This window comes from Tasmannia lanceolata, unplaced genomic scaffold (genome assembly GCF_043159265.1).
Source record: "Tasmannia lanceolata isolate RefF3 unplaced genomic scaffold, GAP_Taslan_0.1 ptg000003l, whole genome shotgun sequence".
NCBI lineage: Eukaryota > Viridiplantae > Streptophyta > Magnoliopsida > Canellales > Winteraceae > Tasmannia > Tasmannia lanceolata.
The window spans coordinates 30,373,899-30,399,994 of NW_027518680.1; the positions used below are offsets into that span (position 1 = coordinate 30,373,899).

The window sequence follows — 26,096 nt, forward strand, 5'->3', positions numbered from 1 at the left end:
ATCTTTTTATTTTCTTCCGGATGGTGAATTCAAAGACGTCCGGTCTTTATTATGGCGGGGTGATAGTGTCGTTTGATTCGATAAACGGAATTCGTTCTGACATTTCATTTGCGGTCAAATTATAGCGGGGGTTTGTTTAGATTCAGTGACGTATAGGCTATAGCGGATGAGTGTACTAGTGGATGCGAGTCATGAATCCGGTCGGAAGGTGTTTACTGGCCGTGAGCTACCCTTGGTGCACAAATATCGTTCCGACGATAACTTTTGATCCGCCCGTCAGATCGTGGCGATTCTTATATTGATTCGGGGGTACTCGGGAAGATTCATCGCGCGATGACAGCCTTGGCGGTCATCCGGCTTCCAGACATGCTCGGATCGTCCATCCGGTGTCATCTAGCAGGATTTTTTCGCACTTTCATTTAAACGGACTTCGTACGACAATGCGAGTGGAAACTCTTTATTACTTTGACAATGGAGAGGCATGCTGGGTGCGATCATACCAGCACAAATGCACTGGATCCCATCAGAACTCCGAAGTTAAGCGTGCTTGGGCGAGAGTAGTACTAGGATGGGTGACCTCCTGGGAAGTCCTCGTGTTGCACCCCTGTCACTTTTTTCGGCTATCTACCACTTTTTTCGAACAATCTTTCGGTTCTGGAACATCGATGCGAACTGAAACGCACGTTTAGTGCGTCGCCTCCTACGTTTCGGTTCGGATCTTTTTATTTTCTTCCGGATGGTGAATTCAAAGACGTCCGGTCTTTATTATGGCGAGGTGATAGTGTCGTTTGATTCGATAAACGGAATTCGTTCTGACATTTCATTTGCGGTCAAATTATAGCGGGGGTTTGTTTAGATTCAGTGACGTACAGGCTATAGCGGATGAGTGTACTAGTGGATGCGAGTCATGAATCCGGTCGGAAGGTGTTTACTGGCCGTGAGCTACCCTTGGTGCACAAATATCGTTCCGACGATAACTTTTGATCCGCCCGTCAGATCGTCGCGATTCTTATATTGATTCGGGGGTACTCGGGAAGATCCATCGCGCGATGACAGCCCTGGCGGTCATCCGGCTTCCCGACATGCTCGGATCGTCCATCCGGTGTCATCTAGCAGGATTTTTTCGCACTTTCATTTAAACGGACTTCGTACGACAATGCGAGTGAAAACTCTTTATTACTTTGACAATGGAGAGGCATGCTGGGTGCGATCATACCAGCACAAATGCACTGGATCCCATCAGAACTCCGAAGTTAAGCGTGCTTGGGCGAGAGTAGTACTAGGATGGGTGACCTCCTGGGAAGTCCTCGTGTTGCACCCCTGTCACTTTTTTCGGCTATCTACCACTTTTTTCGAACAATCTTTCGGTTCTGGAACATCGATGCGAACTGAAACGCACGTTTAGTGCGACGCCTCCTACGTTTCGGTTCGGATCTTTTTATTTTCTTCCGGATGGTGAATTCAAAGACGTCCGGTCTTTATTATGGCGGGGTGATAGTGTCGTTTGATTCGATAAACGGAATTCGTTCTGACATTTCATTTGCGGTCAAATTATAGCGGGGGTTTGTTTAGATTCAGTGACGTATAGGCTATAGCGGATGAGTGTACTAGTGGATGCGAGTCATGAATCCGGTCGGAAGGTGTTTACTGGCCGTGAGCTACCCTTGGTGCACAAATATCGTTCCGACGATAACTTTTGATCCGCCCGTCAGATCGTGGCGATTCTTATATTGATTCGGGGGTACTCGGGAAGATTCATCGCGCGATGACAGCCTTGGCGGTCATCCGGCTTCCAGACATGCTCGGATCGTCCATCCGGTGTCATCTAGCAGGATTTTTTCGCACTTTCATTTAAACGGACTTCGTACGACAATGCGAGTGGAAACTCTTTATTACTTTGACAATGGAGAGGCATGCTGGGTGCGATCATACCAGCACAAATGCACTGGATCCCATCAGAACTCCGAAGTTAAGCGTGCTTGGGCGAGAGTAGTACTAGGATGGGTGACCTCCTGGGAAGTCCTCGTGTTGCACCCCTGTCACTTTTTTCGGCTATCTACCACTTTTTTCGAACAATCTTTCGGTTCTGGAACATCGATGCGAACTGAAACGCACGTTTAGTGCGTCGCCTCCTACGTTTCGGTTCGGATCTTTTTATTTTCTTCCGGATGGTGAATTCAAAGACGTCCGGTCTTTATTATGGCGAGGTGATAGTGTCGTTTGATTCGATAAACGGAATTCGTTCTGACATTTCATTTGCGGTCAAATTATAGCGGGGGTTTGTTTAGATTCAGTGACGTACAGGCTATAGCGGATGAGTGTACTAGTGGATGCGAGTCATGAATCCGGTCGGAAGGTGTTTACTGGCCGTGAGCTACCCTTGGTGCACAAATATCGTTCCGACGATAACTTTTGATCCGCCCGTCAGATCGTCGCGATTCTTATATTGATTCGGGGGTACTCGGGAAGATCCATCGCGCGATGACAGCCCTGGCGGTCATCCGGCTTCCCGACATGCTCGGATCGTCCATCCGGTGTCATCTAGCAGGATTTTTTCGCACTTTCATTTAAACGGACTTCGTACGACAATGCGAGTGAAAACTCTTTATTACTTTGACAATGGAGAGGCATGCTGGGTGCGATCATACCAGCACAAATGCACTGGATCCCATCAGAACTCCGAAGTTAAGCGTGCTTGGGCGAGAGTAGTACTAGGATGGGTGACCTCCTGGGAAGTCCTCGTGTTGCACCCCTGTCACTTTTTTCGGCTATCTACCACTTTTTTCGAACAATCTTTCGGTTCTGGAACATCGATGCGAACTGAAACGCACGTTTAGTGCGTCGCCTCCTACGTTTCGGTTCGGATCTTTTTATTTTCTTCCGGATGGTGAATTCAAAGACGTCCGGTCTTTATTATGGCGGGGTGATAGTGTCGTTTGATTCGATAAACGGAATTCGTTCTGACATTTCATTTGCAGTCAAATTATAGCGGGGGTTTGTTTAGATTCACTGACGTACAGGCTATAGCGGATGAGTGTACTAGTGGATGCGAGTCATGAATCCGGTCGGAAGGTGTTTACTGGCCGTGAGCTACCCTTGGTGCACAAATATCGTTCCGACGATAACTTTTGATCCGCCCGTCAGATCGTGGCGATTCTTATATTGATTCGGGGGTACTCGGGAAGATTAATCGCGCGATGACAGCCCTGGCGGTCATCCGGCTTCCCGACATGCTCGGATCGTCCATCCGGTGTCATCTAGCAGGATTTTTTCGCACTTTCATTTAAACGGACTTCGTACGACAATGCGAGTGGAAACTCTTTATTACTTTGACAATGGAAAGGCATGCTGGGTGCGATCATACCAGCACAAATGCACTGGATCCCATCAGAACTCCGAAGTTAAGCGTGCTTGGGCGAGACTAGTACTAGGATGGGTGACCTCCTGGGAAGTCCTCGTGTTGCACCCCTGTCACTTTTTTCGGCTATCTACCACTTTTTTCGAATAATCTTTCGGTTCTGGAACATCGATGCGAACTGAAACGCACGTTTAGTGCGACGCCTCCTACGTTTCGGTTCGGATCTTTTTATTTTCTTCCGGATGGTGAATTCAAATACGTCCGGTCTTTATTATGGCGGGGTGATAGTGTCGTTTGATTCGATAAACGGAATTCGTTCTGACATTTCATTTGCGGTCAAAATATAGCGGGGGTTTGTTTAGATTCAGTGACGCACAGGCTATAGCGGATGAGTGTACTAGTGGATGCGAGTCATGAATCCGGTCGGAAGGTGTTTACTGGCCGTGAGCTACCCTTGGTGCACAAATATCGTTCCGACGATAACTTTTGATCCGCCCGTCAGATCGTGGCGATTCTTATATTGATTCGGGGGTACTCGGGAAGATTCATCGCGCGATGACAGCCCTGGCGGTCATCCGGCTTCCCGACATGCTCGGATCGTCCATCCGGTGTCATCTAGCAGGATTTTTTCGCACTTTCATTTAAACGGACTTCGTACGACAATGCGAGTGGAAACTCTTTATTACTTTGACAATGGAGAGGCATGCTGGGTGCGATCATACCAGCACAAATGCACTGGATCCCATCAGAACTCCGAAGTTAAGCGTGCCTGGGCGAGAGTAGTACTAGGATGGGTGACCTCCTGGGAAGTCCTCGTGTTGCACCCCTGTCACTTTTTTCGGCTATCTACCACTTTTTTCGAACAATCTTTCGGTTCTGGAACATCGATGCGAACTGAAACGCACGTTTAGTGCGTTGCCTCATACGTTTCGGTTCGGATCTTTTTATTTTCTTCCGGATGGTGAATTCAAAGACGTCCGGTCTTTATTATGGCGGGCTGATAGTGTCGTTTGATTCGATAAACGGAATTCGTTCTGACATTTCATTTGCGGTCAAATTATAGCGGGGGTTTGTTTAGATTCAGTGACGTACAGGCTATAGCGGATGAGTGTACTAGTGGATGCGAGTCATGAATCCGGTCGGAAGGTGTTTACTGGCCGTGAGCTACCCTTGGTGCACAAATATCGTTCCGACGATAACTTTTGATCCGCCCGTCAGATCGTGGCGATTCTTATATTGATTCGGGGGTACTCGGGAAGATTCATCGCGCGATGACAGCCCTGGCAGTCATTCGGCTTCCAGACATGCTCGGATCGTCCATCCGGTGTCATCTAGCAGGATTTTTTCGCACTTTCATTTAAACGGACTTCGTACGACAATGCGAGTGGAAACTCTTTATTACTTTGACAATGGAGAGGCATGCTGGGTGCGATCATACCAGCACAAATGCACTGGATCCCATCAGAACTCCGAAGTTAAGCGTGCTTGGGCGAGAGTAGTACTAGGATGGGTGACCTCCTGGGAAGTCCTCGTGTTGCACCCCTGTCACTTTTTTCGGCTATCTACCACTTTTTTCGAACAATCTTTCGGTTCTGGAACATCGATGCGAACTGAAACGCACGTTTAGTGCGTCGCCTCCTACGTTTCGGTTCGGATCTTTTTATTTTCTTCCGGATGGTGAATTCAAAGACGTCCGGTCTTTATTATGGCGGGGTGATAGTGTCGTTTGATTCGATAAACGGAATTCGTTCTGACATTTCATTTGCGGTCAAATTATAGCGGGGGTTTGTTTAGATTCAGTGACGTACAGGCTATAGCGGATGAGTGTACTAGTGGATGCGAGTCATGAATCCGGTCGGAAGGTGTTTACTGGCCGTGAGCTACCCTTGGTGCACAAATATCGTTCCGACGATAACTTTTGATCCGCCCGTCAGATCGTAGCGATTCTTATATTGATTCGGGGGTACTCGGGAAGATTAATCGCGCGATGACAGCCCTGGTGGTCATCCGGCTTCCCGACATGCTCGGATCGTCCATCCGGTGTCATCTAGCAGGATTTTTTCGCACTTTCATTTAAACGGACTTCGTACGACAATGCGAGTGGAAACTCTTTATTACTTTGACAATGGAAAGGCATGTTGGGTGCGATCATACCAGCACAAATGCACTGGATCCCATCAGAACTCCGAAGTTAAGCGTGCTTGGGCGAGAGTAGTACTAGGATGGGTGACCTCCTGGGAAGTCCTCGTGTTGCACCCCTGTCACTTTTTTCAGCTATCTACCACTTTTTTCGAACAATCTTTCGGTTCTGGAACATCGATGCGAACTGAAACGCACGTTTAGTGCGTCGCCTCCTACGTTTCGGTTCGGATCTTTTTATTTTCTTCCGGATGGTGAATTCAAAGACGTCCGGTCTTTATTATGGCGAGGTGATAGTGTCGTTTGATTCGATAAACGGAATTCGTTCTGACATTTCATTTGCGGTCAAATTATAGCGGGGGTTTGTTTAGATTCAGTGACGTACAGGCTATAGCGGATGAGTGTACTAGTGGATGCGAGTCATGAATCCGTTCGGAAGGTGTTTACTGGCCGTGAGCTACCCTTGGTGCACAAATATCGTTCCGACGATAACTTTTGATCCGCCCGTCAGATCGTCGCGATTCTTATATTGATTCGGGGGTACTCGGGAAGATTCATCGCGCGATGACAGCCTTGGCGGTCATCCGGCTTCCCGACATGCTCGGATCGTCCATCCGGTGTCATCTAGCAGGATTTTTTCGCACTTTCATTTAAACGGACTTCGTACGACAATGCGAGTGGAAACTCTTTATTACTTTGACAATGGAGAGGCATGCTGGGTGCGATCATACCAGCACAAATGCACTGGATCCCATCAGAACTCCGAAGTTAAGCGTGCTTGGGCGAGAGTAGTACTAGGATGGGTGACCTCCTGGGAAGTCCTCGTGTTGCACCCCTGTCACTTTTTTCGGCTATCTACCACTTTTTTCGAACAATCTTTCGGTTCTGGAACATCGATGCGAACTGAAACGCACGTTTAGTGCGTCGCCTCCTACGTTTCGGTTCGGATCTTTTTATTTTCTTCCGGATGGTGAATTCAAAGACGTCCGGTCTTTATTATGGCGGGGTGATAGTGTCGTTTGATTCGATAAATGGAATTCGTTCTGACATTTCATTTGCGGTCAAATTATAGCGGGGGTTTGTTTAGATTCAGTAACGTACAGGCTATAGCGGATGAGTGTACTAGTGGATGCGAGTCATGAATCCGGTCGGAAGGTGTTTACTGGCCGTGAGCTACCCTTGGTGCACAAATATCGTTCCGACGATAACTTTTGATCCGCCCGTCAGATCGTGGCGATTCTTATATTGATTCGGGCGTACTCGGGAAGATTCATCGCGCGATGACAGCCCTGGCGGTCATCCGGCTTCCAGACATGCTCGGATCGTCCATCCGGTGTCATCTAGCAGGATTTTTTCGCACTTTCATTTAAACGGACTTCGTACGACAATGCGAGTGGAAACTCTTTATTACTTTGACAATGGAGAGGCATGCTGGGTGCGATCATACCAGCACAAATGCACTGGATCCCATCAGAACTCCGAAGTTAAGCGTGCTTGGGCGAGAGTAGTACTAGGATGGGTGACCTCCTGGGAAGTCCTCGTGTTGCACCCCTGTCACTTTTTTCGGCTATCTACCACTTTTTTCGAACAATCTTTCGGTTCTGGAACATCGATGCGAACTGAAACGCACGTTTAGTGCGTCGCCTCCTACGTTTCGGTTCGGATCTTTTTATTTTCTTCCGGATGGTGAATTCAAAGACGTCCGGTCTTTATTATGGCGGGGTGATAGTGTCGTTTGATTCGATAAACGGAATTCGTTCTGACATTTCATTTGCGGTCAAATTATAGCGGGGGTTTGTTTAGATTCAGTGACGTACAGGCTATAGCGGATGAGTGTACTAGTGGATGCGAGTCATGAATCCGGTCGGAAGGTGTTTACTGGCCGTGAGCTACCCTTGGTGCACAAATATCGTTCCGACGATAACTTTTGATCCGCCCGTCAGATCGTGGCAATTCTTATATTGATTCGGGGGTACTCGGGAAGATCCATCGCGCGATGACAGCCCTGGCGGTCATCCGGCTTCCCGACATGCTCGGATCGTCCATCCGGTGTCATCTAGCAGGATTTTTTCGCACTTTCATTTAAACGGACTTCGTACGACAATGCGAGTGGAAACTCTTTATTACTTTGACAATGGAGAGGCATGCTGGGTGCGATCATACCAGCACAAATGCACTGGATCCCATCAGAACTCCGAAGTTAAGCGTGCTTGGGCGAGAGTAGTACTAGGATGGGTGACCACCTGGGAAGTCCTCGTGTTGCACCCCTGTCACTTTTTTCGGCTATCTACCACTTTTTTCGAACAATCTTTCGGTTCTGGAACATCGATGCGAACTGAAACGCACGTTTAGTGCGTCGGCTCCTACGTTTCGGTTCGGATCTTTTTATTTTCTTCCGGATGGTGAATTCAAAGACGTCCGGTCTTTATTATGGCGGGGTGATAGTGTCGTTTGATTCGATAAACGGAATTCGTTCTGACATTTCATTTGCAGTCAAATTATAGCGGGGGTTTGTTTAGATTCAGTGACGTACAGGCTATAGCGGATGAGTGTACTAGTGGATGCGAGTCATGAATCCGGTCGGAAGGTGTTTACTGGCCGTGAGCTACCCTTGGTGCACAAATATCGTTCCGACGATAACTTTTGATCCGCCCGTCAGATCGTAGCGATTCTTATATTGATTCGGGGGTACTCGGGAAGATTAATCGCGCGATGACAGCCCTGGCGGTCATCCGGCTTCCCGACATGCTCGGATCGTCCATCCGGTGTCATCTAGCAGGATTTTTTCGCACTTTCATTTAAACGGACTTCGTACGACAATGCGAGTGGAAACTCTTTATTACTTTGACAATGGAAAGGCATGCTGGGTGCGATCATACCAGCACAAATGCACTGGATCCCATCAGAACTCCGAAGTTAAGCGTGCTTGGGCGAGAGTAGTACTAGGATGGGTGACCTCCTGAGAAGTCCTCGTGTTGCACCCCTGTCACTTTTTTCGGCTATCTACCACTTTTTTCGAACAATCTTTCGGTTCTGGAACATCGATGCGAACTGAAACGCACGTTTAGTGCGACGCCTCCTACGTTTCGGTTCGGATCTTTTTATTTTCTTCCGGATGGTGAATTCAAAGACGTCCGGTCTTTATTATGGCGGGGTGATAGTGTCGTTTGATTCGATAAACGGAATTCGTTCTGACATTTCATTTGCGGTCAAATTATAGCGGGGGTTTGTTTAGATTCAGTGACGTATAGGCTATAGCGGATGAGTGTACTAGTGGATGCGAGTCATGAATCCGGTCGGAAGGTGTTTACTGGCCGTGAGCTACCCTTGGTGCACAAATATCGTTCCGACGATAACTTTTGATCCGCCCGTCAGATCGTGGCGATTCTTATATTGATTCGGGGGTACTCGGGAAGATTCATCGCGCGATGACAGCCTTGGCGGTCATCCGGCTTCCAGACATGCTCGGATCGTCCATCCGGTGTCATCTAGCAGGATTTTTTCGCACTTTCATTTAAACGGACTTCGTACGACAATGCGAGTGGAAACTCTTTATTACTTTGACAATGGAGAGGCATGCTGGGTGCGATCATACCAGCACAAATGCACTGGATCCCATCAGAACTCCGAAGTTAAGCGTGCTTGGGCGAGAGTAGTACTAGGATGGGTGACCTCCTGGGAAGTCCTCGTGTTGCACCCCTGTCACTTTTTTCGGCTATCTACCACTTTTTTCGAACAATCTTTCGGTTCTGGAACATCGATGCGAACTGAAACGCACGTTTAGTGCGTCGCCTCCTACGTTTCGGTTCGGATCTTTTTATTTTCTTCCGGATGGTGAATTCAAAGACGTCCGGTCTTTATTATGGCGAGGTGATAGTGTCGTTTGATTCGATAAACGGAATTCGTTCTGACATTTCATTTGCGGTCAAATTATAGCGGGGGTTTGTTTAGATTCAGTGACGTACAGGCTATAGCGGATGAGTGTACTAGTGGATGCGAGTCATGAATCCGGTCGGAAGGTGTTTACTGGCCGTGAGCTACCCTTGGTGCACAAATATCGTTCCGACGATAACTTTTGATCCGCCCGTCAGATCGTCGCGATTCTTATATTGATTCGGGGGTACTCGGGAAGATCCATCGCGCGATGACAGCCCTGGCGGTCATCCGGCTTCCCGACATGCTCGGATCGTCCATCCGGTGTCATCTAGCAGGATTTTTTCGCACTTTCATTTAAACGGACTTCGTACGACAATGCGAGTGAAAACTCTTTATTACTTTGACAATGGAGAGGCATGCTGGGTGCGATCATACCAGCACAAATGCACTGGATCCCATCAGAACTCCGAAGTTAAGCGTGCTTGGGCGAGAGTAGTACTAGGATGGGTGACCTCCTGGGAAGTCCTCGTGTTGCACCCCTGTCACTTTTTTCGGCTATCTACCACTTTTTTCGAACAATCTTTCGGTTCTGGAACATCGATGCGAACTGAAACGCACGTTTAGTGCGTCGCCTCCTACGTTTCGGTTCGGATCTTTTTATTTTCTTCCGGATGGTGAATTCAAAGACGTCCGGTCTTTATTATGGCGGGGTGATAGTGTCGTTTGATTCGATAAACGGAATTCGTTCTGACATTTCATTTGCAGTCAAATTATAGCGGGGGTTTGTTTAGATTCACTGACGTACAGGCTATAGCGGATGAGTGTACTAGTGGATGCGAGTCATGAATCCGGTCGGAAGGTGTTTACTGGCCGTGAGCTACCCTTGGTGCACAAATATCGTTCCGACGATAACTTTTGATCCGCCCGTCAGATCGTGGCGATTCTTATATTGATTCGGGGGTACTCGGGAAGATTAATCGCGCGATGACAGCCATGGCGGTCATCCGGCTTCCCGACATGCTCGGATCGTCCATCCGGTGTCATCTAGCAGGATTTTTTCGCACTTTCATTTAAACGGACTTCGTACGACAATGCGAGTGGAAACTCTTTATTACTTTGACAATGGAAAGGCATGCTGGGTGCGATCATACCAGCACAAATGCACTGGATCCCATCAGAACTCCGAAGTTAAGCGTGCTTGGGCGAGACTAGTACTAGGATGGGTGACCTCCTGGGAAGTCCTCGTGTTGCACCCCTGTCACTTTTTTCGGCTATCTACCACTTTTTTCGAATAATCTTTCGGTTCTGGAACATCGATGCGAACTGAAACGCACGTTTAGTGCGACGCCTCCTACGTTTCGGTTCGGATCTTTTTATTTTCTTCCGGATGGTGAATTCAAATACGTCCGGTCTTTATTATGGCGGGGTGATAGTGTCGTTTGATTCGATAAACGGAATTCGTTCTGACATTTCATTTGCGGTCAAAATATAGCGGGGGTTTGTTTAGATTCAGTGACGCACAGGCTATAGCGGATGAGTGTACTAGTGGATGCGAGTCATGAATCCGGTCGGAAGGTGTTTACTGGCCGTGAGCTACCCTTGGTGCACAAATATCGTTCCGACGATAACTTTTGATCCGCCCGTCAGATCGTTGCGATTCTTATATTGATTCGGGGGTACTCGGGAAGATTCATCGCGCGATGACAGCCCTGGCGGTCATCCGGCTTCCCGACATGCTCGGATCGTCCATCCGGTGTCATCTAGCAGGATTTTTTCGCACTTTCATTTAAACGGACTTCGTACGACAATGCGAGTGGAAACTCTTTATTACTTTGACAATGGAAAGGCATGCTGGGTGCGATCATACCAGCACAAATGCACTGGATCCCATCAGAACTCCGAAGTTAAGCGTGCTTGGGCGAGAGTAGTACTAGGATGGGTGACCTCCTGAGAAGTCCTCGTGTTGCACCCCTGTCACTTTTTTCGGCTATCTACCACTTTTTTCGAACAATCTTTCGGTTCTGGAACATCGATGCGAACTGAAACGCACGTTTAGTGCGACGCCTCCTACGTTTCGGTTCGGATCTTTTTATTTTCTTCCGGATGGTGAATTCAAAGACGTCCGGTCTTTATTATGGCGGGGTGATAGTGTCGTTTGATTCGATAAACGGAATTCGTTCTGACATTTCATTTGCGGTCAAATTATAGCGGGGGTTTGTTTAGATTCAGTGACGTACAGGCTATAGCGGATGAGTGTACTAGTGGATGCGAGTCATGAATCCGGTCGGAAGGTGTTTACTGGCCGTGAGCTACCCTTGGTGCACAAATATCGTTCCGACGATAACTTTTGATCCGCCCGTCAGATCGTGGCAATTCTTATATTGATTCGGGGGTACTCGGGAAGATCCATCGCGCGATGACAGCCCTGGCGGTCATCCGGCTTCCCGACATGCTCGGATCGTCCATCCGGTGTCATCTAGCAGGATTTTTTCGCACTTTCATTTAAACGGACTTCGTACGACAATGCGAGTGGAAACTCTTTATTACTTTGACAATGGAGAGGCATGCTGGGTGCGATCATACCAGCACAAATGCACTGGATCCCATCAGAACTCCGAAGTTAAGCGTGCTTGGGCGAGAGTAGTACTAGGATGGGTGACCACCTGGGAAGTCCTCGTGTTGCACCCCTGTCACTTTTTTCGGCTATCTACCACTTTTTTCGAACAATCTTTCGGTTCTGGAACATCGATGCGAACTGAAACGCACGTTTAGTGCGTCGGCTCCTACGTTTCGGTTCGGATCTTTTTATTTTCTTCCGGATGGTGAATTCAAAGACGTCCGGTCTTTATTATGGCGGGGTGATAGTGTCGTTTGATTCGATAAACGGAATTCGTTCTGACATTTCATTTGCAGTCAAATTATAGCGGGGGTTTGTTTAGATTCAGTGACGTACAGGCTATAGCGGATGAGTGTACTAGTGGATGCGAGTCATGAATCCGGTCGGAAGGTGTTTACTGGCCGTGAGCTACCCTTGGTGCACAAATATCGTTCCGACGATAACTTTTGATCCGCCCGTCAGATCGTAGCGATTCTTATATTGATTCGGGGGTACTCGGGAAGATTAATCGCGCGATGACAGCCCTGGCGGTCATCCGGCTTCCCGACATGCTCGGATCGTCCATCCGGTGTCATCTAGCAGGATTTTTTCGCACTTTCATTTAAACGGACTTCGTACGACAATGCGAGTGGAAACTCTTTATTACTTTGACAATGGAAAGGCATGCTGGGTGCGATCATACCAGCACAAATGCACTGGATCCCATCAGAACTCCGAAGTTAAGCGTGCTTGGGCGAGAGTAGTACTAGGATGGGTGACCTCCTGAGAAGTCCTCGTGTTGCACCCCTGTCACTTTTTTCGGCTATCTACCACTTTTTTCGAACAATCTTTCGGTTCTGGAACATCGATGCGAACTGAAACGCACGTTTAGTGCGACGCCTCCTACGTTTCGGTTCGGATCTTTTTATTTTCTTCCGGATGGTGAATTCAAAGACGTTCGGTCTTTATTATGGCGGGGTGATAGTGTCGTTTGATTCGATAAACGGAATTCGTTCTGACATTTCATTTGCGGTCAAATTATAGCGGGGGTTTGTTTAGATTCAGTGACGTATAGGCTATAGCGGATGAGTGTACTAGTGGATGCGAGTCATGAATCCGGTCGGAAGGTGTTTACTGGCCGTGAGCTACCCTTGGTGCACAAATATCGTTCCGACGATAACTTTTGATCCGCCCGTCAGATCGTGGCGATTCTTATATTGATTCGGGGGTACTCGGGAAGATTCATCGCGCGATGACAGCCTTGGCGGTCATCCGGCTTCCAGACATGCTCGGATCGTCCATCCGGTGTCATCTAGCAGGATTTTTTCGCACTTTCATTTAAACGGACTTCGTACGACAATGCGAGTGGAAACTCTTTATTACTTTGACAATGGAGAGGCATGCTGGGTGCGATCATACCAGCACAAATGCACTGGATCCCATCAGAACTCCGAAGTGAAGCGTGCTTGGGCGAGAGTAGTACTAGGATGGGTGACCTCCTGGGAAGTCCTCGTGTTGCACCCCTGTCACTTTTTTCGTCTATCTACCACTTTTTTCGAACAATCTTTCGGTTCTGGAACATCGATGCGAACTGAAACGCACGTTTAGTGCGTCGCCTCCTACGTTTCGGTTCGGATCTTTTTATTTTCTTCCGGATGGTGAATTCAAAGACGTCCGGTCTTTATTATGGCGAGGTGATAGTGTCGTTTGATTCGATAAACGGAATTCGTTCTGACATTTCATTTGCGGTCAAATTATAGCGGGGGTTTGTTTAGATTCAGTGACGTACAGGCTATAGCGGATGAGTGTACTAGTGGATGCGAGTCATGAATCCGGTCGGAAGGTGTTTACTGGCCGTGAGCTACCCTTGGTGCACAAATATCGTTCCGACGATAACTTTTGATCCGCCCGTCAGATCGTCGCGATTCTTATATTGATTCGGGGGTACTCGGGAAGATCCATCGCGCGATGACAGCCCTGGCGGTCATCCGGCTTCCCGACATGCTCGGATCGTCCATCCGGTGTCATCTAGCAGGATTTTTTCGCACTTTCATTTAAACGGACTTCGTACGACAATGCGAGTGAAAACTCTTTATTACTTTGACAATGGAGAGGCATGCTTGGTGCGATCATACCAGCACAAATGCACTGGATCCCATCAGAACTCCGAAGTTAAGCGTGCTTGGGCGAGAGTAGTACTAGGATGGGTGACCTCCTGGGAAGTCCTCGTGTTGCACCCCTGTCACTTTTTTCGGCTATCTACCACTTTTTTCGAACAATCTTTCGGTTCTGGAACATCGATGCGAACTGAAACGCACGTTTAGTGCGTCGCCTCCTACGTTTCGGTTCGGATCTTTTTATTTTCTTCCGGATGGTGAATTCAAAGACGTCCGGTCTTTATTATGGCGGGGTGATAGTGTCGTTTGATTCGATAAACGGAATTCGTTCTGACATTTCATTTGCAGTCAAATTATAGCGGGGGTTTGTTTAGATTCACTGACGTACAGGCTATAGCGGATGAGTGTACTAGTGGATGCGAGTCATGAATCCGGTCGGAAGGTGTTTACTGGCCGTGAGCTACCCTTGGTGCACAAATATCGTTCCGACGATAACTTTTGATCCGCCCGTCAGATCGTGGCGATTCTTATATTGATTCGGGGGTACTCGGGAAGATTAATCGCGCGATGACAGCCCTGGCGGTCATCCGGCTTCCCGACATGCTCGGATCGTCCATCCGGTGTCATCTAGCAGGATTTTTTCGCACTTTCATTTAAACGGATGTAGACACCCCATTTTGACCGTGCCCTGCACCTCCATGTTTTGTGCTTAACTTTCCCAAATCAGTGCGTTAGGGTCCCAAATTGCACCCTGAGCTAGCTTAGGGTCCCACCAAGGTCCCTGTGAAATTTCGTCAAGATCCGACCACGTTTGCCTAGCGAACGAGCTAAGTGTAGACACCCCATTTTGACAGGACCCTAAACCCGCGTATTCGAATGAAATCCCGAGGTCAGGCGGAAAATGAATGAATGTGGGGCCCGCTGATATGGGACCCGCTTGTGTGGGACCCGCTCGTGTGGGACCCGCTAATGTGGGGCCCGCTTGTATTCAAAGAGATAAAAAGGACATCATCATTTTTTTTAGATTTTTGCATGATTTTTAAGCATTTAAATGATTTTAATTCATTATTAAATGTGTATGCTTAAAATCACGATCTGCATGAGTGTTTCAAATCCGTTTCGTCCCAAAATTTAATACGATGTTCTACTTGAATAGAGTAAAATAACTGTCAGATCGGATCGGACATTGGATCAAAGGTTTTCAAAAATTTGAGTGAAGAGTGGTATTTTATTTAAAATAAGGGTGAGTCTTAGCCTTGCTTCCCCCTTTGCAAGGGCAATGATAAGGTTACTTGGAGCCCATTTTTGTGTGTGTTTGGGAGACCCGCCCGGTCTCATTCTCTCGTTAGTCCTCTTTGTGTGCCGTTTGGTTTTGGGGAACACCCTACTCGGCTTGGCTTCATACCCCTACCCTTATGGGTATTGGGTTGCACATTTGTTGCACCCTACGGCTAGGTAGCTGTCCGGCCCGGCTGGGTGTTTCACCTTTGCTAAATATGCACAAGGTCTCTTATTCCTTTTAGACCCGCCCGGTCTCATTCTCTTGCTAAACCTCCTCTTTGTGCGCCGTTTGGTTTTGGGAGAACATCCTACTCGGCTTGGCTTCATACCCCTACCCTTATGGGTATTGGGTTGCACATTTGTTGCACCCTAGGGCTAGGTAGCTGTCCGGCCCGGCTGGGTGTTTTGCCTTTGCCAAATGTGCACAGGGTCTCTTATTCCTTTTTACGTCATTTACGTCTCGGAGACAAGCCTTGTCTCATGTAGAGAGTTTCCCCTTTAGGAGGCTTACCTAGCCTCATGTTAGAGTGGCCTCCTCTTTTAGAGTTGAGTCTTTAACTCGGTAGTGTTATTAGAGAGTCTCTGACTCATTTGTTTCCCCCCTTTAGTGTTGTTAGTTCGGAGTTTCTCCTTTAGAGTTGTTGATTACGTCGCTCTTATTAGAGACTAACTCAGTCTTATTAGAGCTTTGCTTGCTTGGGATCTTGGATCGTTTTCTCTCTTCTTGGGACGCTATCTTTCTTGTTGTGGTTCGTCTCTTTGAGGCGTTAGTTGCTTATTCGGGATTTCCCCTTTTGGATTTAGGGCTTTGCCCTAGTTTATGGTTGTTTTTGCGTGTTCCCTTTAAGATTGAAAACATTTAAAGATTCAGAGCATTGGAAAAGCTTTAAAATCCAAAAAACATTAGAAATTTGAAAACTCAAAAATATTAGAAATTTAAAAAAACATCAAAACATTTGAAAATATAAAAAACCTTAAAAAATCTGAAGTGTGAGTGTTTCTTTTAGAAGCGTAGTTTGAGAGTTCGTTTCGAACTACGTTGGCTTGATCCTCTCTCACGAGGTACGTAGTGCAGCTTGGGATTTACATCCCAAGTCCAGCCAAACTTTTTTTGTAAATAAATGTTTTAAACCTTCTTCAAAAACCTTTAAAATCTTGTTTTCAAAAGATCTTCCTCTAGAGTTAGGAGTTTCTCCTAGATAGAGAGTTTTAGAGTTAGGGTTTTTCTTTTGATAGGTTGTTTGATTGTTTGTTTGTTGTGTGCCTGTTTTAGAGTTAGGGGTATGTCCTAGAGTTATAGGAGCGCCTCCGTCCGGTCAGTTGGCGATTCACATCGCCGACTGATGACTAGGTCTAGGATGCGTTAGTGATCCTATTGTTTTCCTTAGGACACACAACCTAGTTACACATAGGTTGTAGGAACCACCTGCATTAGCCTAGGGCTAATCTGCATTTAGTTAGGGCATATAGGGTGTCCTAAAATCTACAATTCACTGGAATTTAAATAATTGTTCAAGAAGCTTTAATAACTAGTCCGGTCTTTTAGATCGAGTCTAATATAGAGGTCTAGGTGTCTTAGGCATCCTAGCTTAGAATAGGCGCGAAGAACTACGTTGCCTTGATTCTCGTGGAGGCGGGGATACGTAGGCTTCTTTGGATGAATACCAGACCATCCGAAGACTCGGGCTAATAATTTAGAGTCTTAGGATTTGTTGTGTAGTCATCGTATGTTTTGATGTGTTTTCTTACTTTCTTGTACTGATCCTATACCTTTAGCCATAGCTTGCATGTGTTTGCACATCAGAACTTAGACACCTTTTAGGCATGTCACTCATAACCTAGCTATGCTTAGGTGGCACATCTTCTATCTTACTTTATGTGTGTTTATTATTTCATCCCCGAGTCATGCATGATTAGGTAGACGTTCACTCGGGGATATTTGTTCCCATTTCACATGATTTTTACCCAAACTTCTTCGAAGTTAATGAAAAATGGCATAAGAGACCAAGTGTTCGCACTTGGGCGAATTGGGGGCGCCTAACCCCTTCCCCATTCGTCATCAGGCACGGACCCTTTGTATCTCTGGTTATCCATTGCAAACAGAGCATTTGTTTTGGTTCCATGGCATGTCCATGGATGGCGACTCTGAGTTTATTTCAGGTATGTCTCGGTTTCGAGCCCTGGCTCCGGATCGAGACATATCTCTTTCTTTTTATATCGCCACTCGAGCTATGCTGTGAGGGTGGCATCCGTTCCGAGAGTTCCCTGGTAGAGCTCTCATTCACGTTGTGGAGATCTTAGAGGATCGCAGGAGGGATCTCGCGTCCCTCGGCACCGTCCTCAGGATCGGGGTCCACAACGGACTTCGTACGACAATGCGAGTGGAAACTCTTTATTACTTTGACAATGGAAAGGCATGCTGGGTGCGATCATACCAGCACAAATGCACTGGATCCCATCAGAACTCCGAAGTTAAGCGTGCTTGGGCGAGACTAGTACTAGGATGGGTGACCTCCTGGGAAGTCCTCGTGTTGCACCCCTGTCACTTTTTTCGGCTATCTACCACTTTTTTCGAATAATCTTTCGGTTCTAAAACATCGATGCGAACTGAAACGCACGTTTAGTGCGACGCCTCCTACGTTTCGGTTCGGATCTTTTTATTTTCTTCCGGATGGTGAATTCAAATACGTCCGGTCTTTATTATGGCGGGGTGATAGTGTCGTTTGATTCGATAAACGGAATTCGTTCTGACATTTCATTTGCGGTCAAAATATAGCGGGGGTTTGTTTAGATTCAGTGACGCACAGGCTATAGCGGATGAGTGTACTAGTGGATTCGAGTCATGAATCCGGTCGGAAGGTGTTTACTGGCCGTGAGCTACCCTTGGTGCACAAATATCGTTCCGACGATAACTTTTGATCCGCCCGTCAGATCGTGGCGATTCTTATATTGATTCGGGGGTACTCGGGAAGATTCATCGCGCGATGACAGCCCTGGCGGTCATCCGGCTTCCCGACATGCTCGGATCGTCCATCCGGTGTCATCTAGCAGGATTTTTTCGCACTTTCATTTAAACGGACTTCGTACGACAATGCGAGTGGAAACTCTTTATTACTTTGACAATGAAAAGGCATGCTGGGTGCGATCATACCAGCACAAATGCACTGGATCCCATCAGAACTCCGAAGTTAAGCGTGCTTGGGCGAGAGTAGTACTAGGATGGGTGACCTCCTGAGAAGTCCTCGTGTTGCACCCCTGTCACTTTTTTCGGCTATCTACCACTTTTTTCGAACAATCTTTCGGTTCTGGAACATCGATGCGAACTGAAACGCACGTTTAGTGCGACGCCTCCTACGTTTCGGTTCGGATCTTTTTATTTTCTTCCGGATGGTGAATTCAAAGACGTCCGGTCTTTATTATGGCGGGGTGATAGTGTCGTTTGATTCGATAAACGGAATTCGTTCTGACATTTCATTTGCGGTCAAATTATAGCGGGGGTTTGTTTAGATTCAGTGACGTATAGGCTATAGCGGATGAGTGTACTAGTGGATGCGAGTCATGAATCCGGTCGGAAGGTGTTTACTGGCCGTGAGCTACCCTTGGTGCACAAATATCGTTCCGACGATAACTTTTGATCCGCCCGTCAGATCGTGGCGATTCTTATATTGATTCGGGGGTACTCGGGAAGATTCATCGCGCGATGACAGCCTTGGCGGTCATCCGGCTTCCAGACATGCTCGGATCGTCCATCCGGTGTCATCTAGCAGGATTTTTTCGCACTTTCATTTAAACGGACTTCGTACGACAATGCGAGTGGAAACTCTTTATTACTTTGACAATGGAGAGGCATGCTGGGTGCGATCATACCAGCACAAATGCACTGGATCCCATCAGAACTCCGAAGTTAAGCGTGCTTGGGCGAGAGTAGTACTAGGATGGGTGACCTCCTGGGAAGTCCTCGTGTTGCACCCCTGTCACTTTTTTCGGCTATCTACCACTTTTTTCGAACAATCTTTCGGTTCTGGAACATCGATGCGAACTGAAACGCACGTTTAGTGCGTCGCCTCCTACGTTTCGGTTCGGATCTTTTTATTTTCTTCCGGATGGTGAATTCAAAGACGTCCGGTCTTTATTATGGCGAGGTGATAGTGTCGTTTGATTCGATAAACGGAATTCGTTCTGACATTTCATTTGCGGTCAAATTATAGCGGGGGTTTGTTTAGATTCAGTGACGTACAGGCTATAGCGGATGAGTGTACTAGTGGATGCGAGTCATGAATCCGGTCGGAAGGTGTTTACTGGCCGTGAGCTACCCTTGGTGCACAAATATCGTTCCGACGATAACTTTTGATCCGCCCGTCAGATCGTCGCGATTCTTATATTGATTCGGGGGTACTCGGGAAGATCCATCGCGCGATGACAGCCCTGGCGGTCATCCGGCTTCCCGACATGCTCGGATCGTCCATCCGGTGTCATCTAGCAGGATTTTTTCGCACTTTCATTTAAACGGACTTCGTACGACAATGCGAGTGAAAACTCTTTATTACTTTGACAATGGAGAGGCATGCTGGGTGCGATCATACCAGCACAAATGCACTGGATCCCATCAGAACTCCGAAGTTAAGCGTGCTTGGGCGAGAGTAGTACTAGGATGGGTGACCTCCTGGGAAGTCCTCGTGTTGCACCCCTGTCACTTTTTTCGGCTATCTACCACTTTTTTCGAACAATCTTTCGGTTCTGGAACATCGATGCGAACTGAAACGCACGTTTAGTGCGACGCCTCCTACGTTTCGGTTCGGATCTTTTTATTTTCTTCCGGATGGTGAATTCAAAGACGTCCGGTCTTTATTATGGCGGGGTGATAGTGTCGTTTGATTCGATAAACGGAATTCGTTCTGACATTTCATTTGCGGTCAAATTATAGCGGGGGTTTGTTTAGATTCAGTGACGTATAGGCTATAGCGGATGAGTGTACTAGTGGATGCGAGTCATGAATCCGGTCGGAAGGTGTTTACTGGCCGTGAGCTACCCTTGGTGCACAAATATCGTTCCGACGATAACTTTTGATCCGCCCGTCAGATCGTGGCGATTCTTATATTGATTCGGGGGTACTCGGGAAGATTCATCGCGCGATGACAGCCTTGGCGGTCATCCGGCTTCCAGACATGCTCGGATCGTCCATCCGGTGTCATCTAGCAGGATTTTTTCGCACTTTCATTTAAACGGACTTCGTACGACAATGCGAGTGGAAACTCTTTATTACTTTGACAATGGAGAGGCATGCTGGGTGCGATCATACCAGCACAAATGCACTGGATCCCATCAGAACTCCGAAGTTAAGCGTGCTTGGGCGAGAGTAGTACTAGGATGGGTGACCTCCTGGGAAGTCCTCGTGTTGCACCCCTGTCACTTTTTTCGGCTATCTACCACTTTTTTCGAACAATCTTTCGGTTCTGGAACATCGATGCGAACTGAAACGCACGTTTAGTGCGTCGCCTCCTACGTTTCGGTTCGGATCTTTTTATTTTCTTCCGGATGGTGAATTCAAAGACGTCCGGTCTTTATTATGGCGAGGTGATAGTGTCGTTTGATTCGATAAACGGAATTCGTTCTGACATTTCATTTGCGGTCAAATTATAGCGGGGGTTTGTTTAGATTCAGTGACGTACAGGCTATAGCGGATGAGTGTACTAGTGGATGCGAGTCATGAATCCGGTCGGAAGGTGTTTACTGGCCGTGAGCTACCCTTGGTGCACAAATATCGTTCCGACGATAACTTTTGATCCGCCCGTCAGATCGTCGCGATTCTTATATTGATTCGGGGGTACTCGGGAAGATCCATCGCGCGATGACAGCCCTGGCGGTCATCCGGCTTCCCGACATGCTCGGATCGTCCATCCGGTGTCATCTAGCAGGATTTTTTCGCACTTTCATTTAAACGGACTTCGTACGACAATGCGAGTGAAAACTCTTTATTACTTTGACAATGGAGAGGCATGCTGGGTGCGATCATACCAGCACAAATGCACTGGATCCCATCAGAACTCCGAAGTTAAGCGTGCTTGGGCGAGAGTAGTACTAGGATGGGTGACCTCCTGGGAAGTCCTCGTGTTGCACCCCTGTCACTTTTTTCGGCTATCTACCACTTTTTTCGAACAATCTTTCGGTTCTGGAACATCGATGCGAACTGAAACGCACGTTTAGTGCGACGCCTCCTACGTTTCGGTTCGGATCTTTTTATTTTCTTCCGGATGGTGAATTCAAAGACGTCCGGTCTTTATTATGGCGGGGTGATAGTGTCGTTTGATTCGATAAACGGAATTCGTTCTGACATTTCATTTGCGGTCAAATTATAGCGGGGGTTTGTTTAGATTCAGTGACGTATAGGCTATAGCGGATGAGTGTACTAGTGGATGCGAGTCATGAATCCGGTCGGAAGGTGTTTACTGGCCGTGAGCTACCCTTGGTGCACAAATATCGTTCCGACGATAACTTTTGATCCGCCCGTCAGATCGTGGCGATTCTTATATTGATTCGGGGGTACTCGGGAAGATTCATCGCGCGATGACAGCCTTGGCGGTCATCCGGCTTCCAGACATGCTCGGATCGTCCATCCGGTGTCATCTAGCAGGATTTTTTCGCACTTTCATTTAAACGGACTTCGTACGACAATGCGAGTGGAAACTCTTTATTACTTTGACAATGGAGAGGCATGCTGGGTGCGATCATACCAGCACAAATGCACTGGATCCCATCAGAACTCCGAAGTTAAGCGTGCTTGGGCGAGAGTAGTACTAGGATGGGTGACCTCCTGGGAAGTCCTCGTGTTGCACCCCTGTCACTTTTTTCGGCTATCTACCACTTTTTTCGAACAATCTTTCGGTTCTGGAACATCGATGCGAACTGAAACGCACGTTTAGTGCGTCGCCTCTTACGTTTCGGTTCGGATCTTTTTATTTTCTTCCGGATGGTGAATTCAAAGACGTCCGGTCTTTATTATGGCGAGGTGATAGTGTCGTTTGATTCGATAAACGGAATTCGTTCTGACATTTCATTTGCGGTCAAATTATAGCGGGGGTTTGTTTAGATTCAGTGACGTATAGGCTATAGCGGATGAGTGTACTAGTGGATGCGAGTCATGAATCCGGTCGGAAGGTGTTTACTGGCCGTGAGCTACCCTTGGTGCACAAATATCGTTCCGACGATAACTTTTGATCCGCCCGTCAGATCGTGGCGATTCTTATATTGATTCGGGGGTACTCGGGAAGATTCATCGCGCGATGACAGCCTTGGCGGTCATCCGGCTTCCAGACATGCTCGGATCGTCCATCCGGTGTCATCTAGCAGGATTTTTTCGCACTTTCATTTAAACGGACTTCGTACGACAATGCGAGTGGAAACTCTTTATTACTTTGACAATGGAGAGGCATGCTGGGTGCGATCATACCAGCACAAATGCACTGGATCCCATCAGAACTCCGAAGTTAAGCGTGCTTGGGCGAGAGTAGTACTAGGATGGGTGACCTCCTGGGAAGTCCTCGTGTTGCACCCCTGTCACTTTTTTCGTCTATCTACCACTTTTTTCGAACAATCTTTCGGTTCTGGAACATCGATGCGAACTGAAACGCACGTTTAGTGCGTCGCCTCCTACGTTTCGGTTCGGATCTTTTTATTTTCTTCCGGATGGTGAATTCAAAGACGTCCGGTCTTTATTATGGCGAGGTGATAGTGTCGTTTGATTCGATAAACGGAATTCGTTCTGACATTTCATTTGCGGTCAAATTATAGCGGGGGTTTGTTTAGATTCAGTGACGTACAGGCTATAGCGGATGAGTGTACTAGTGGATGCGAGTCATGAATCCGGTCGGAAGGTGTTTACTGGCCGTGAGCTACCCTTGGTGCACAAATATCGTTCCGACGATAACTTTTGATCCGCCCGTCAGATCGTCGCGATTCTTATATTGATTCGGGGGTACTCGGGAAGATCCATCGCGCGATGACAGCCCTGGCGGTCATCCGGCTTCCCGACATGCTCGGATCGTCCATCCGGTGTCATCTAGCAGGATTTTTTCGCACTTTCATTTAAACGGACTTCGTACGACAATGCGAGTGAAAACTCTTTATTACTTTGACAATGGAGAGGCATGCTTGGTGCGATCATACCAGCACAAATGCACTGGATCCCATCAGAACTCCGAAGTTAAGCGTGCTTGGGCGAGAGTAGTACTAGGATGGGTGACCTCCTGGGAAGTCCTCGTGTTGCACCCCTGTCACTTTTTTCGGCTATCTACCACTTTTTTCGAACAATCTTTCGGTTCTGGAACATCGATGCGAACTGAAACGCACGTTTAGTGCGTCGCCTCCTACGTTTCGGTTCGGATCTTTTTATTTTCTTCCGGATGGTGAATTCAAAGACGTCCGGTCTTTATTATGGCGGGGTGATAGTGTCGTTTGATTCGATAAACGGAATTCGTTCTGACATTTCATTTGCAGTCAAATTATAGCGGGGGTTTGTTTAGATTCACTGACGTACAGGCTATAGCGGATGAGTGTACTAGTGGATGCGAGTCATGAATCCGGTCGGAAGGTGTTTACTGGCCGTGAGCTACCCTTGGTGCACAAATATCGTTCCGACGATAACTTTTGATCCGCCCGTCAGATCGTGGCGATTCTTATATTGATTCGGGGGTACTCGGGAAGATTAATCGCGCGATGACAGCCCTGGCGGTCATCCGGCTTCCCGACATGCTCGGATCGTCCATCCGGTGTCATCTAGCAGGATTTTTTCGCACTTTCATTTAAACGGACTTCGTACGACAATGCGAGTGGAAACTCTTTATTACTTTGACAATGGAAAGGCATGCTGGGTGCGATCATACCAGCACAAATGCACTGGATCCCATCAGAACTCCGAAGTTAAGCGTGCTTGGGCGAGACTAGTACTAGGATGGGTGACCTCCTGGGAAGTCCTCGTGTTGCACCCCTGTCACTTTTTTCGGCTATCTACCACTTTTTTCGAATAATCTTTCGGTTCTGGAACATCGATGCGAACTGAAACGCACGTTTAGTGCGACGCCTCCTACGTTTCGGTTCGGATCTTTTTATTTTCTTCCGGATGGTGAATTCAAATACGTCCGGTCTTTATTATGGCGGGGTGATAGTGTCGTTTGATTCGATAAACGGAATTCGTTCTGACATTTCATTTGCGGTCAAAATATAGCGGGGGTTTGTTTAGATTCAGTGACGCACAGGCTATAGCGGATGAGTGTACTAGTGGATTCGAGTCATGAATCCGGTCGGAAGGTGTTTACTGGCCGTGAGCTACCCTTGGTGCACAAATATCGTTCCGACGATAACTTTTGATCCGCCCGTCAGATCGTGGCGATTCTTATATTGATTCGGGGGTACTCGGGAAGATTCATCGCGCGATGACAGCCCTGGCGGTCATCCGGCTTCCCGACATGCTCGGATCGTCCATCCGGTGTCATCTAGCAGGATTTTTTCGCACTTTCATTTAAACGGACTTCGTACGACAATGCGAGTGGAAACTCTTTATTACTTTGACAATGAAAAGGCATGCTGGGTGCGATCATACCAGCACAAATGCACTGGATCCCATCAGAACTCCGAAGTTAAGCGTGCTTGGGCGAGAGTAGTACTAGGATGGGTGACCTCCTGAGAAGTCCTCGTGTTGCACCCCTGTCACTTTTTTCGGCTATCTACCACTTTTTTCGAACAATCTTTCGGTTCTGGAACATCGATGCGAACTGAAACGCACGTTTAGTGCGACGCCTCCTACGTTTCGGTTCGGATCTTTTTATTTTCTTCCGGATGGTGAATTCAAAGACGTCCGGTCTTTATTATGGCGGGGTGATAGTGTCGTTTGATTCGATAAACGGAATTCGTTCTGACATTTCATTTGCGGTCAAATTATAGCGGGGGTTTGTTTAGATTCAGTGACGTATAGGCTATAGCGGATGAGTGTACTAGTGGATGCGAGTCATGAATCCGGTCGGAAGGTGTTTACTGGCCGTGAGCTACCCTTGGTGCACAAATATCGTTCCGACGATAACTTTTGATCCGCCCGTCAGATCGTGGCGATTCTTATATTGATTCGGGGGTACTCGGGAAGATTCATCGCGCGATGACAGCCTTGGCGGTCATCCGGCTTCCAGACATGCTCGGATCGTCCATCCGGTGTCATCTAGCAGGATTTTTTCGCACTTTCATTTAAACGGACTTCGTACGACAATGCGAGTGGAAACTCTTTATTACTTTGACAATGGAGAGGCATGCTGGGTGCGATCATACCAGCACAAATGCACTGGATCCCATCAGAACTCCGAAGTTAATCGTGCTTGGGCGAGAGTAGTACTAGGATGGGTGACCTCCTGGGAAGTCCTCGTGTTGCACCCCTGTCACTTTTTTCGGCTATCTACCACTTTTTTCGAACAATCTTTCGGTTCTGGAACATCGATGCGAACTGAAACGCACGTTTAGTGCGTCGCCTCTTACGTTTCGGTTCGGATCTTTTTATTTTCTTCCGGATGGTGAATTCAAAGACGTCCGGTCTTTATTATGGCGAGGTGATAGTGTCGTTTGATTCGATAAACGGAATTCATTCTGACATTTCATTTGCGGTCAAATTATAGCGGGGGTTTGTTTAGATTCAGTGACGTACAGGCTATAGCGGATGAGTGTACTAGTGGATGCGAGTCATGAATCCGGT

The 26,096-nt window shown here is 47.5% G+C and overlaps 32 non-coding genes across 32 annotated transcripts; all 32 read left to right on the top strand.

The window, feature by feature from the left end:
• The first annotated feature begins 486 nt into the window (after positions 1 to 486).
• On the top strand, positions 487 to 605 carry LOC143871426 (5S ribosomal RNA). The gene has a single exon (XR_013246193.1). It is a non-coding gene; the product is annotated as a 5S ribosomal RNA (ribosomal RNA).
• Positions 606 to 1,202: 597 nt separating this feature from the next.
• LOC143871427 (5S ribosomal RNA) lies at positions 1,203 to 1,321 on the top strand. The gene has a single exon (XR_013246194.1). It is a non-coding gene; the product is annotated as a 5S ribosomal RNA (ribosomal RNA).
• Positions 1,322 to 1,918: 597 nt separating this feature from the next.
• LOC143871428 (5S ribosomal RNA) lies at positions 1,919 to 2,037 on the top strand. The gene has a single exon (XR_013246195.1). It is a non-coding gene; the product is annotated as a 5S ribosomal RNA (ribosomal RNA).
• A 597-nt stretch (positions 2,038 to 2,634) lies between these two features.
• Positions 2,635 to 2,753, top strand: LOC143871429 (5S ribosomal RNA). Its single transcript, XR_013246196.1, has one exon. It is a non-coding gene; the product is annotated as a 5S ribosomal RNA (ribosomal RNA).
• A 597-nt stretch (positions 2,754 to 3,350) lies between these two features.
• On the top strand, positions 3,351 to 3,469 carry LOC143873150 (5S ribosomal RNA). Its single transcript, XR_013247872.1, has one exon. It is a non-coding gene; the product is annotated as a 5S ribosomal RNA (ribosomal RNA).
• Positions 3,470 to 4,066: 597 nt separating this feature from the next.
• Positions 4,067 to 4,185, top strand: LOC143873071 (5S ribosomal RNA). Its single transcript, XR_013247794.1, has one exon. It is a non-coding gene; the product is annotated as a 5S ribosomal RNA (ribosomal RNA).
• A 597-nt stretch (positions 4,186 to 4,782) lies between these two features.
• On the top strand, positions 4,783 to 4,901 carry LOC143871430 (5S ribosomal RNA). The gene has a single exon (XR_013246197.1). It is a non-coding gene; the product is annotated as a 5S ribosomal RNA (ribosomal RNA).
• Positions 4,902 to 5,498: 597 nt separating this feature from the next.
• LOC143871431 (5S ribosomal RNA) lies at positions 5,499 to 5,617 on the top strand. The gene has a single exon (XR_013246198.1). It is a non-coding gene; the product is annotated as a 5S ribosomal RNA (ribosomal RNA).
• A 597-nt stretch (positions 5,618 to 6,214) lies between these two features.
• LOC143871432 (5S ribosomal RNA) lies at positions 6,215 to 6,333 on the top strand. Its single transcript, XR_013246199.1, has one exon. It is a non-coding gene; the product is annotated as a 5S ribosomal RNA (ribosomal RNA).
• A 597-nt stretch (positions 6,334 to 6,930) lies between these two features.
• On the top strand, positions 6,931 to 7,049 carry LOC143871434 (5S ribosomal RNA). The gene has a single exon (XR_013246201.1). It is a non-coding gene; the product is annotated as a 5S ribosomal RNA (ribosomal RNA).
• A 597-nt stretch (positions 7,050 to 7,646) lies between these two features.
• On the top strand, positions 7,647 to 7,765 carry LOC143872889 (5S ribosomal RNA). The gene has a single exon (XR_013247616.1). It is a non-coding gene; the product is annotated as a 5S ribosomal RNA (ribosomal RNA).
• Positions 7,766 to 8,362: 597 nt separating this feature from the next.
• On the top strand, positions 8,363 to 8,481 carry LOC143873040 (5S ribosomal RNA). Its single transcript, XR_013247764.1, has one exon. It is a non-coding gene; the product is annotated as a 5S ribosomal RNA (ribosomal RNA).
• A 597-nt stretch (positions 8,482 to 9,078) lies between these two features.
• Positions 9,079 to 9,197, top strand: LOC143871435 (5S ribosomal RNA). Its single transcript, XR_013246202.1, has one exon. It is a non-coding gene; the product is annotated as a 5S ribosomal RNA (ribosomal RNA).
• A 597-nt stretch (positions 9,198 to 9,794) lies between these two features.
• Positions 9,795 to 9,913, top strand: LOC143871436 (5S ribosomal RNA). The gene has a single exon (XR_013246203.1). It is a non-coding gene; the product is annotated as a 5S ribosomal RNA (ribosomal RNA).
• A 597-nt stretch (positions 9,914 to 10,510) lies between these two features.
• On the top strand, positions 10,511 to 10,629 carry LOC143873152 (5S ribosomal RNA). The gene has a single exon (XR_013247874.1). It is a non-coding gene; the product is annotated as a 5S ribosomal RNA (ribosomal RNA).
• A 597-nt stretch (positions 10,630 to 11,226) lies between these two features.
• On the top strand, positions 11,227 to 11,345 carry LOC143873042 (5S ribosomal RNA). Its single transcript, XR_013247766.1, has one exon. It is a non-coding gene; the product is annotated as a 5S ribosomal RNA (ribosomal RNA).
• A 597-nt stretch (positions 11,346 to 11,942) lies between these two features.
• Positions 11,943 to 12,061, top strand: LOC143872890 (5S ribosomal RNA). The gene has a single exon (XR_013247617.1). It is a non-coding gene; the product is annotated as a 5S ribosomal RNA (ribosomal RNA).
• Positions 12,062 to 12,658: 597 nt separating this feature from the next.
• Positions 12,659 to 12,777, top strand: LOC143873043 (5S ribosomal RNA). The gene has a single exon (XR_013247767.1). It is a non-coding gene; the product is annotated as a 5S ribosomal RNA (ribosomal RNA).
• Positions 12,778 to 13,374: 597 nt separating this feature from the next.
• On the top strand, positions 13,375 to 13,493 carry LOC143873239 (5S ribosomal RNA). Its single transcript, XR_013247959.1, has one exon. It is a non-coding gene; the product is annotated as a 5S ribosomal RNA (ribosomal RNA).
• A 597-nt stretch (positions 13,494 to 14,090) lies between these two features.
• LOC143873326 (5S ribosomal RNA) lies at positions 14,091 to 14,209 on the top strand. Its single transcript, XR_013248040.1, has one exon. It is a non-coding gene; the product is annotated as a 5S ribosomal RNA (ribosomal RNA).
• A 3,579-nt stretch (positions 14,210 to 17,788) lies between these two features.
• On the top strand, positions 17,789 to 17,907 carry LOC143873153 (5S ribosomal RNA). The gene has a single exon (XR_013247875.1). It is a non-coding gene; the product is annotated as a 5S ribosomal RNA (ribosomal RNA).
• A 597-nt stretch (positions 17,908 to 18,504) lies between these two features.
• On the top strand, positions 18,505 to 18,623 carry LOC143873044 (5S ribosomal RNA). Its single transcript, XR_013247768.1, has one exon. It is a non-coding gene; the product is annotated as a 5S ribosomal RNA (ribosomal RNA).
• A 597-nt stretch (positions 18,624 to 19,220) lies between these two features.
• LOC143871437 (5S ribosomal RNA) lies at positions 19,221 to 19,339 on the top strand. The gene has a single exon (XR_013246204.1). It is a non-coding gene; the product is annotated as a 5S ribosomal RNA (ribosomal RNA).
• Positions 19,340 to 19,936: 597 nt separating this feature from the next.
• On the top strand, positions 19,937 to 20,055 carry LOC143871438 (5S ribosomal RNA). Its single transcript, XR_013246205.1, has one exon. It is a non-coding gene; the product is annotated as a 5S ribosomal RNA (ribosomal RNA).
• A 597-nt stretch (positions 20,056 to 20,652) lies between these two features.
• LOC143871440 (5S ribosomal RNA) lies at positions 20,653 to 20,771 on the top strand. Its single transcript, XR_013246206.1, has one exon. It is a non-coding gene; the product is annotated as a 5S ribosomal RNA (ribosomal RNA).
• Positions 20,772 to 21,368: 597 nt separating this feature from the next.
• LOC143871441 (5S ribosomal RNA) lies at positions 21,369 to 21,487 on the top strand. The gene has a single exon (XR_013246207.1). It is a non-coding gene; the product is annotated as a 5S ribosomal RNA (ribosomal RNA).
• Positions 21,488 to 22,084: 597 nt separating this feature from the next.
• Positions 22,085 to 22,203, top strand: LOC143871442 (5S ribosomal RNA). Its single transcript, XR_013246208.1, has one exon. It is a non-coding gene; the product is annotated as a 5S ribosomal RNA (ribosomal RNA).
• Positions 22,204 to 22,800: 597 nt separating this feature from the next.
• Positions 22,801 to 22,919, top strand: LOC143871443 (5S ribosomal RNA). The gene has a single exon (XR_013246209.1). It is a non-coding gene; the product is annotated as a 5S ribosomal RNA (ribosomal RNA).
• Positions 22,920 to 23,516: 597 nt separating this feature from the next.
• Positions 23,517 to 23,635, top strand: LOC143873327 (5S ribosomal RNA). Its single transcript, XR_013248041.1, has one exon. It is a non-coding gene; the product is annotated as a 5S ribosomal RNA (ribosomal RNA).
• Positions 23,636 to 24,232: 597 nt separating this feature from the next.
• On the top strand, positions 24,233 to 24,351 carry LOC143873154 (5S ribosomal RNA). Its single transcript, XR_013247876.1, has one exon. It is a non-coding gene; the product is annotated as a 5S ribosomal RNA (ribosomal RNA).
• Positions 24,352 to 24,948: 597 nt separating this feature from the next.
• Positions 24,949 to 25,067, top strand: LOC143873045 (5S ribosomal RNA). The gene has a single exon (XR_013247769.1). It is a non-coding gene; the product is annotated as a 5S ribosomal RNA (ribosomal RNA).
• Positions 25,068 to 25,664: 597 nt separating this feature from the next.
• LOC143873507 (5S ribosomal RNA) lies at positions 25,665 to 25,783 on the top strand. The gene has a single exon (XR_013248215.1). It is a non-coding gene; the product is annotated as a 5S ribosomal RNA (ribosomal RNA).
• The last annotated feature ends 313 nt before the right edge of the window (positions 25,784 to 26,096 follow it).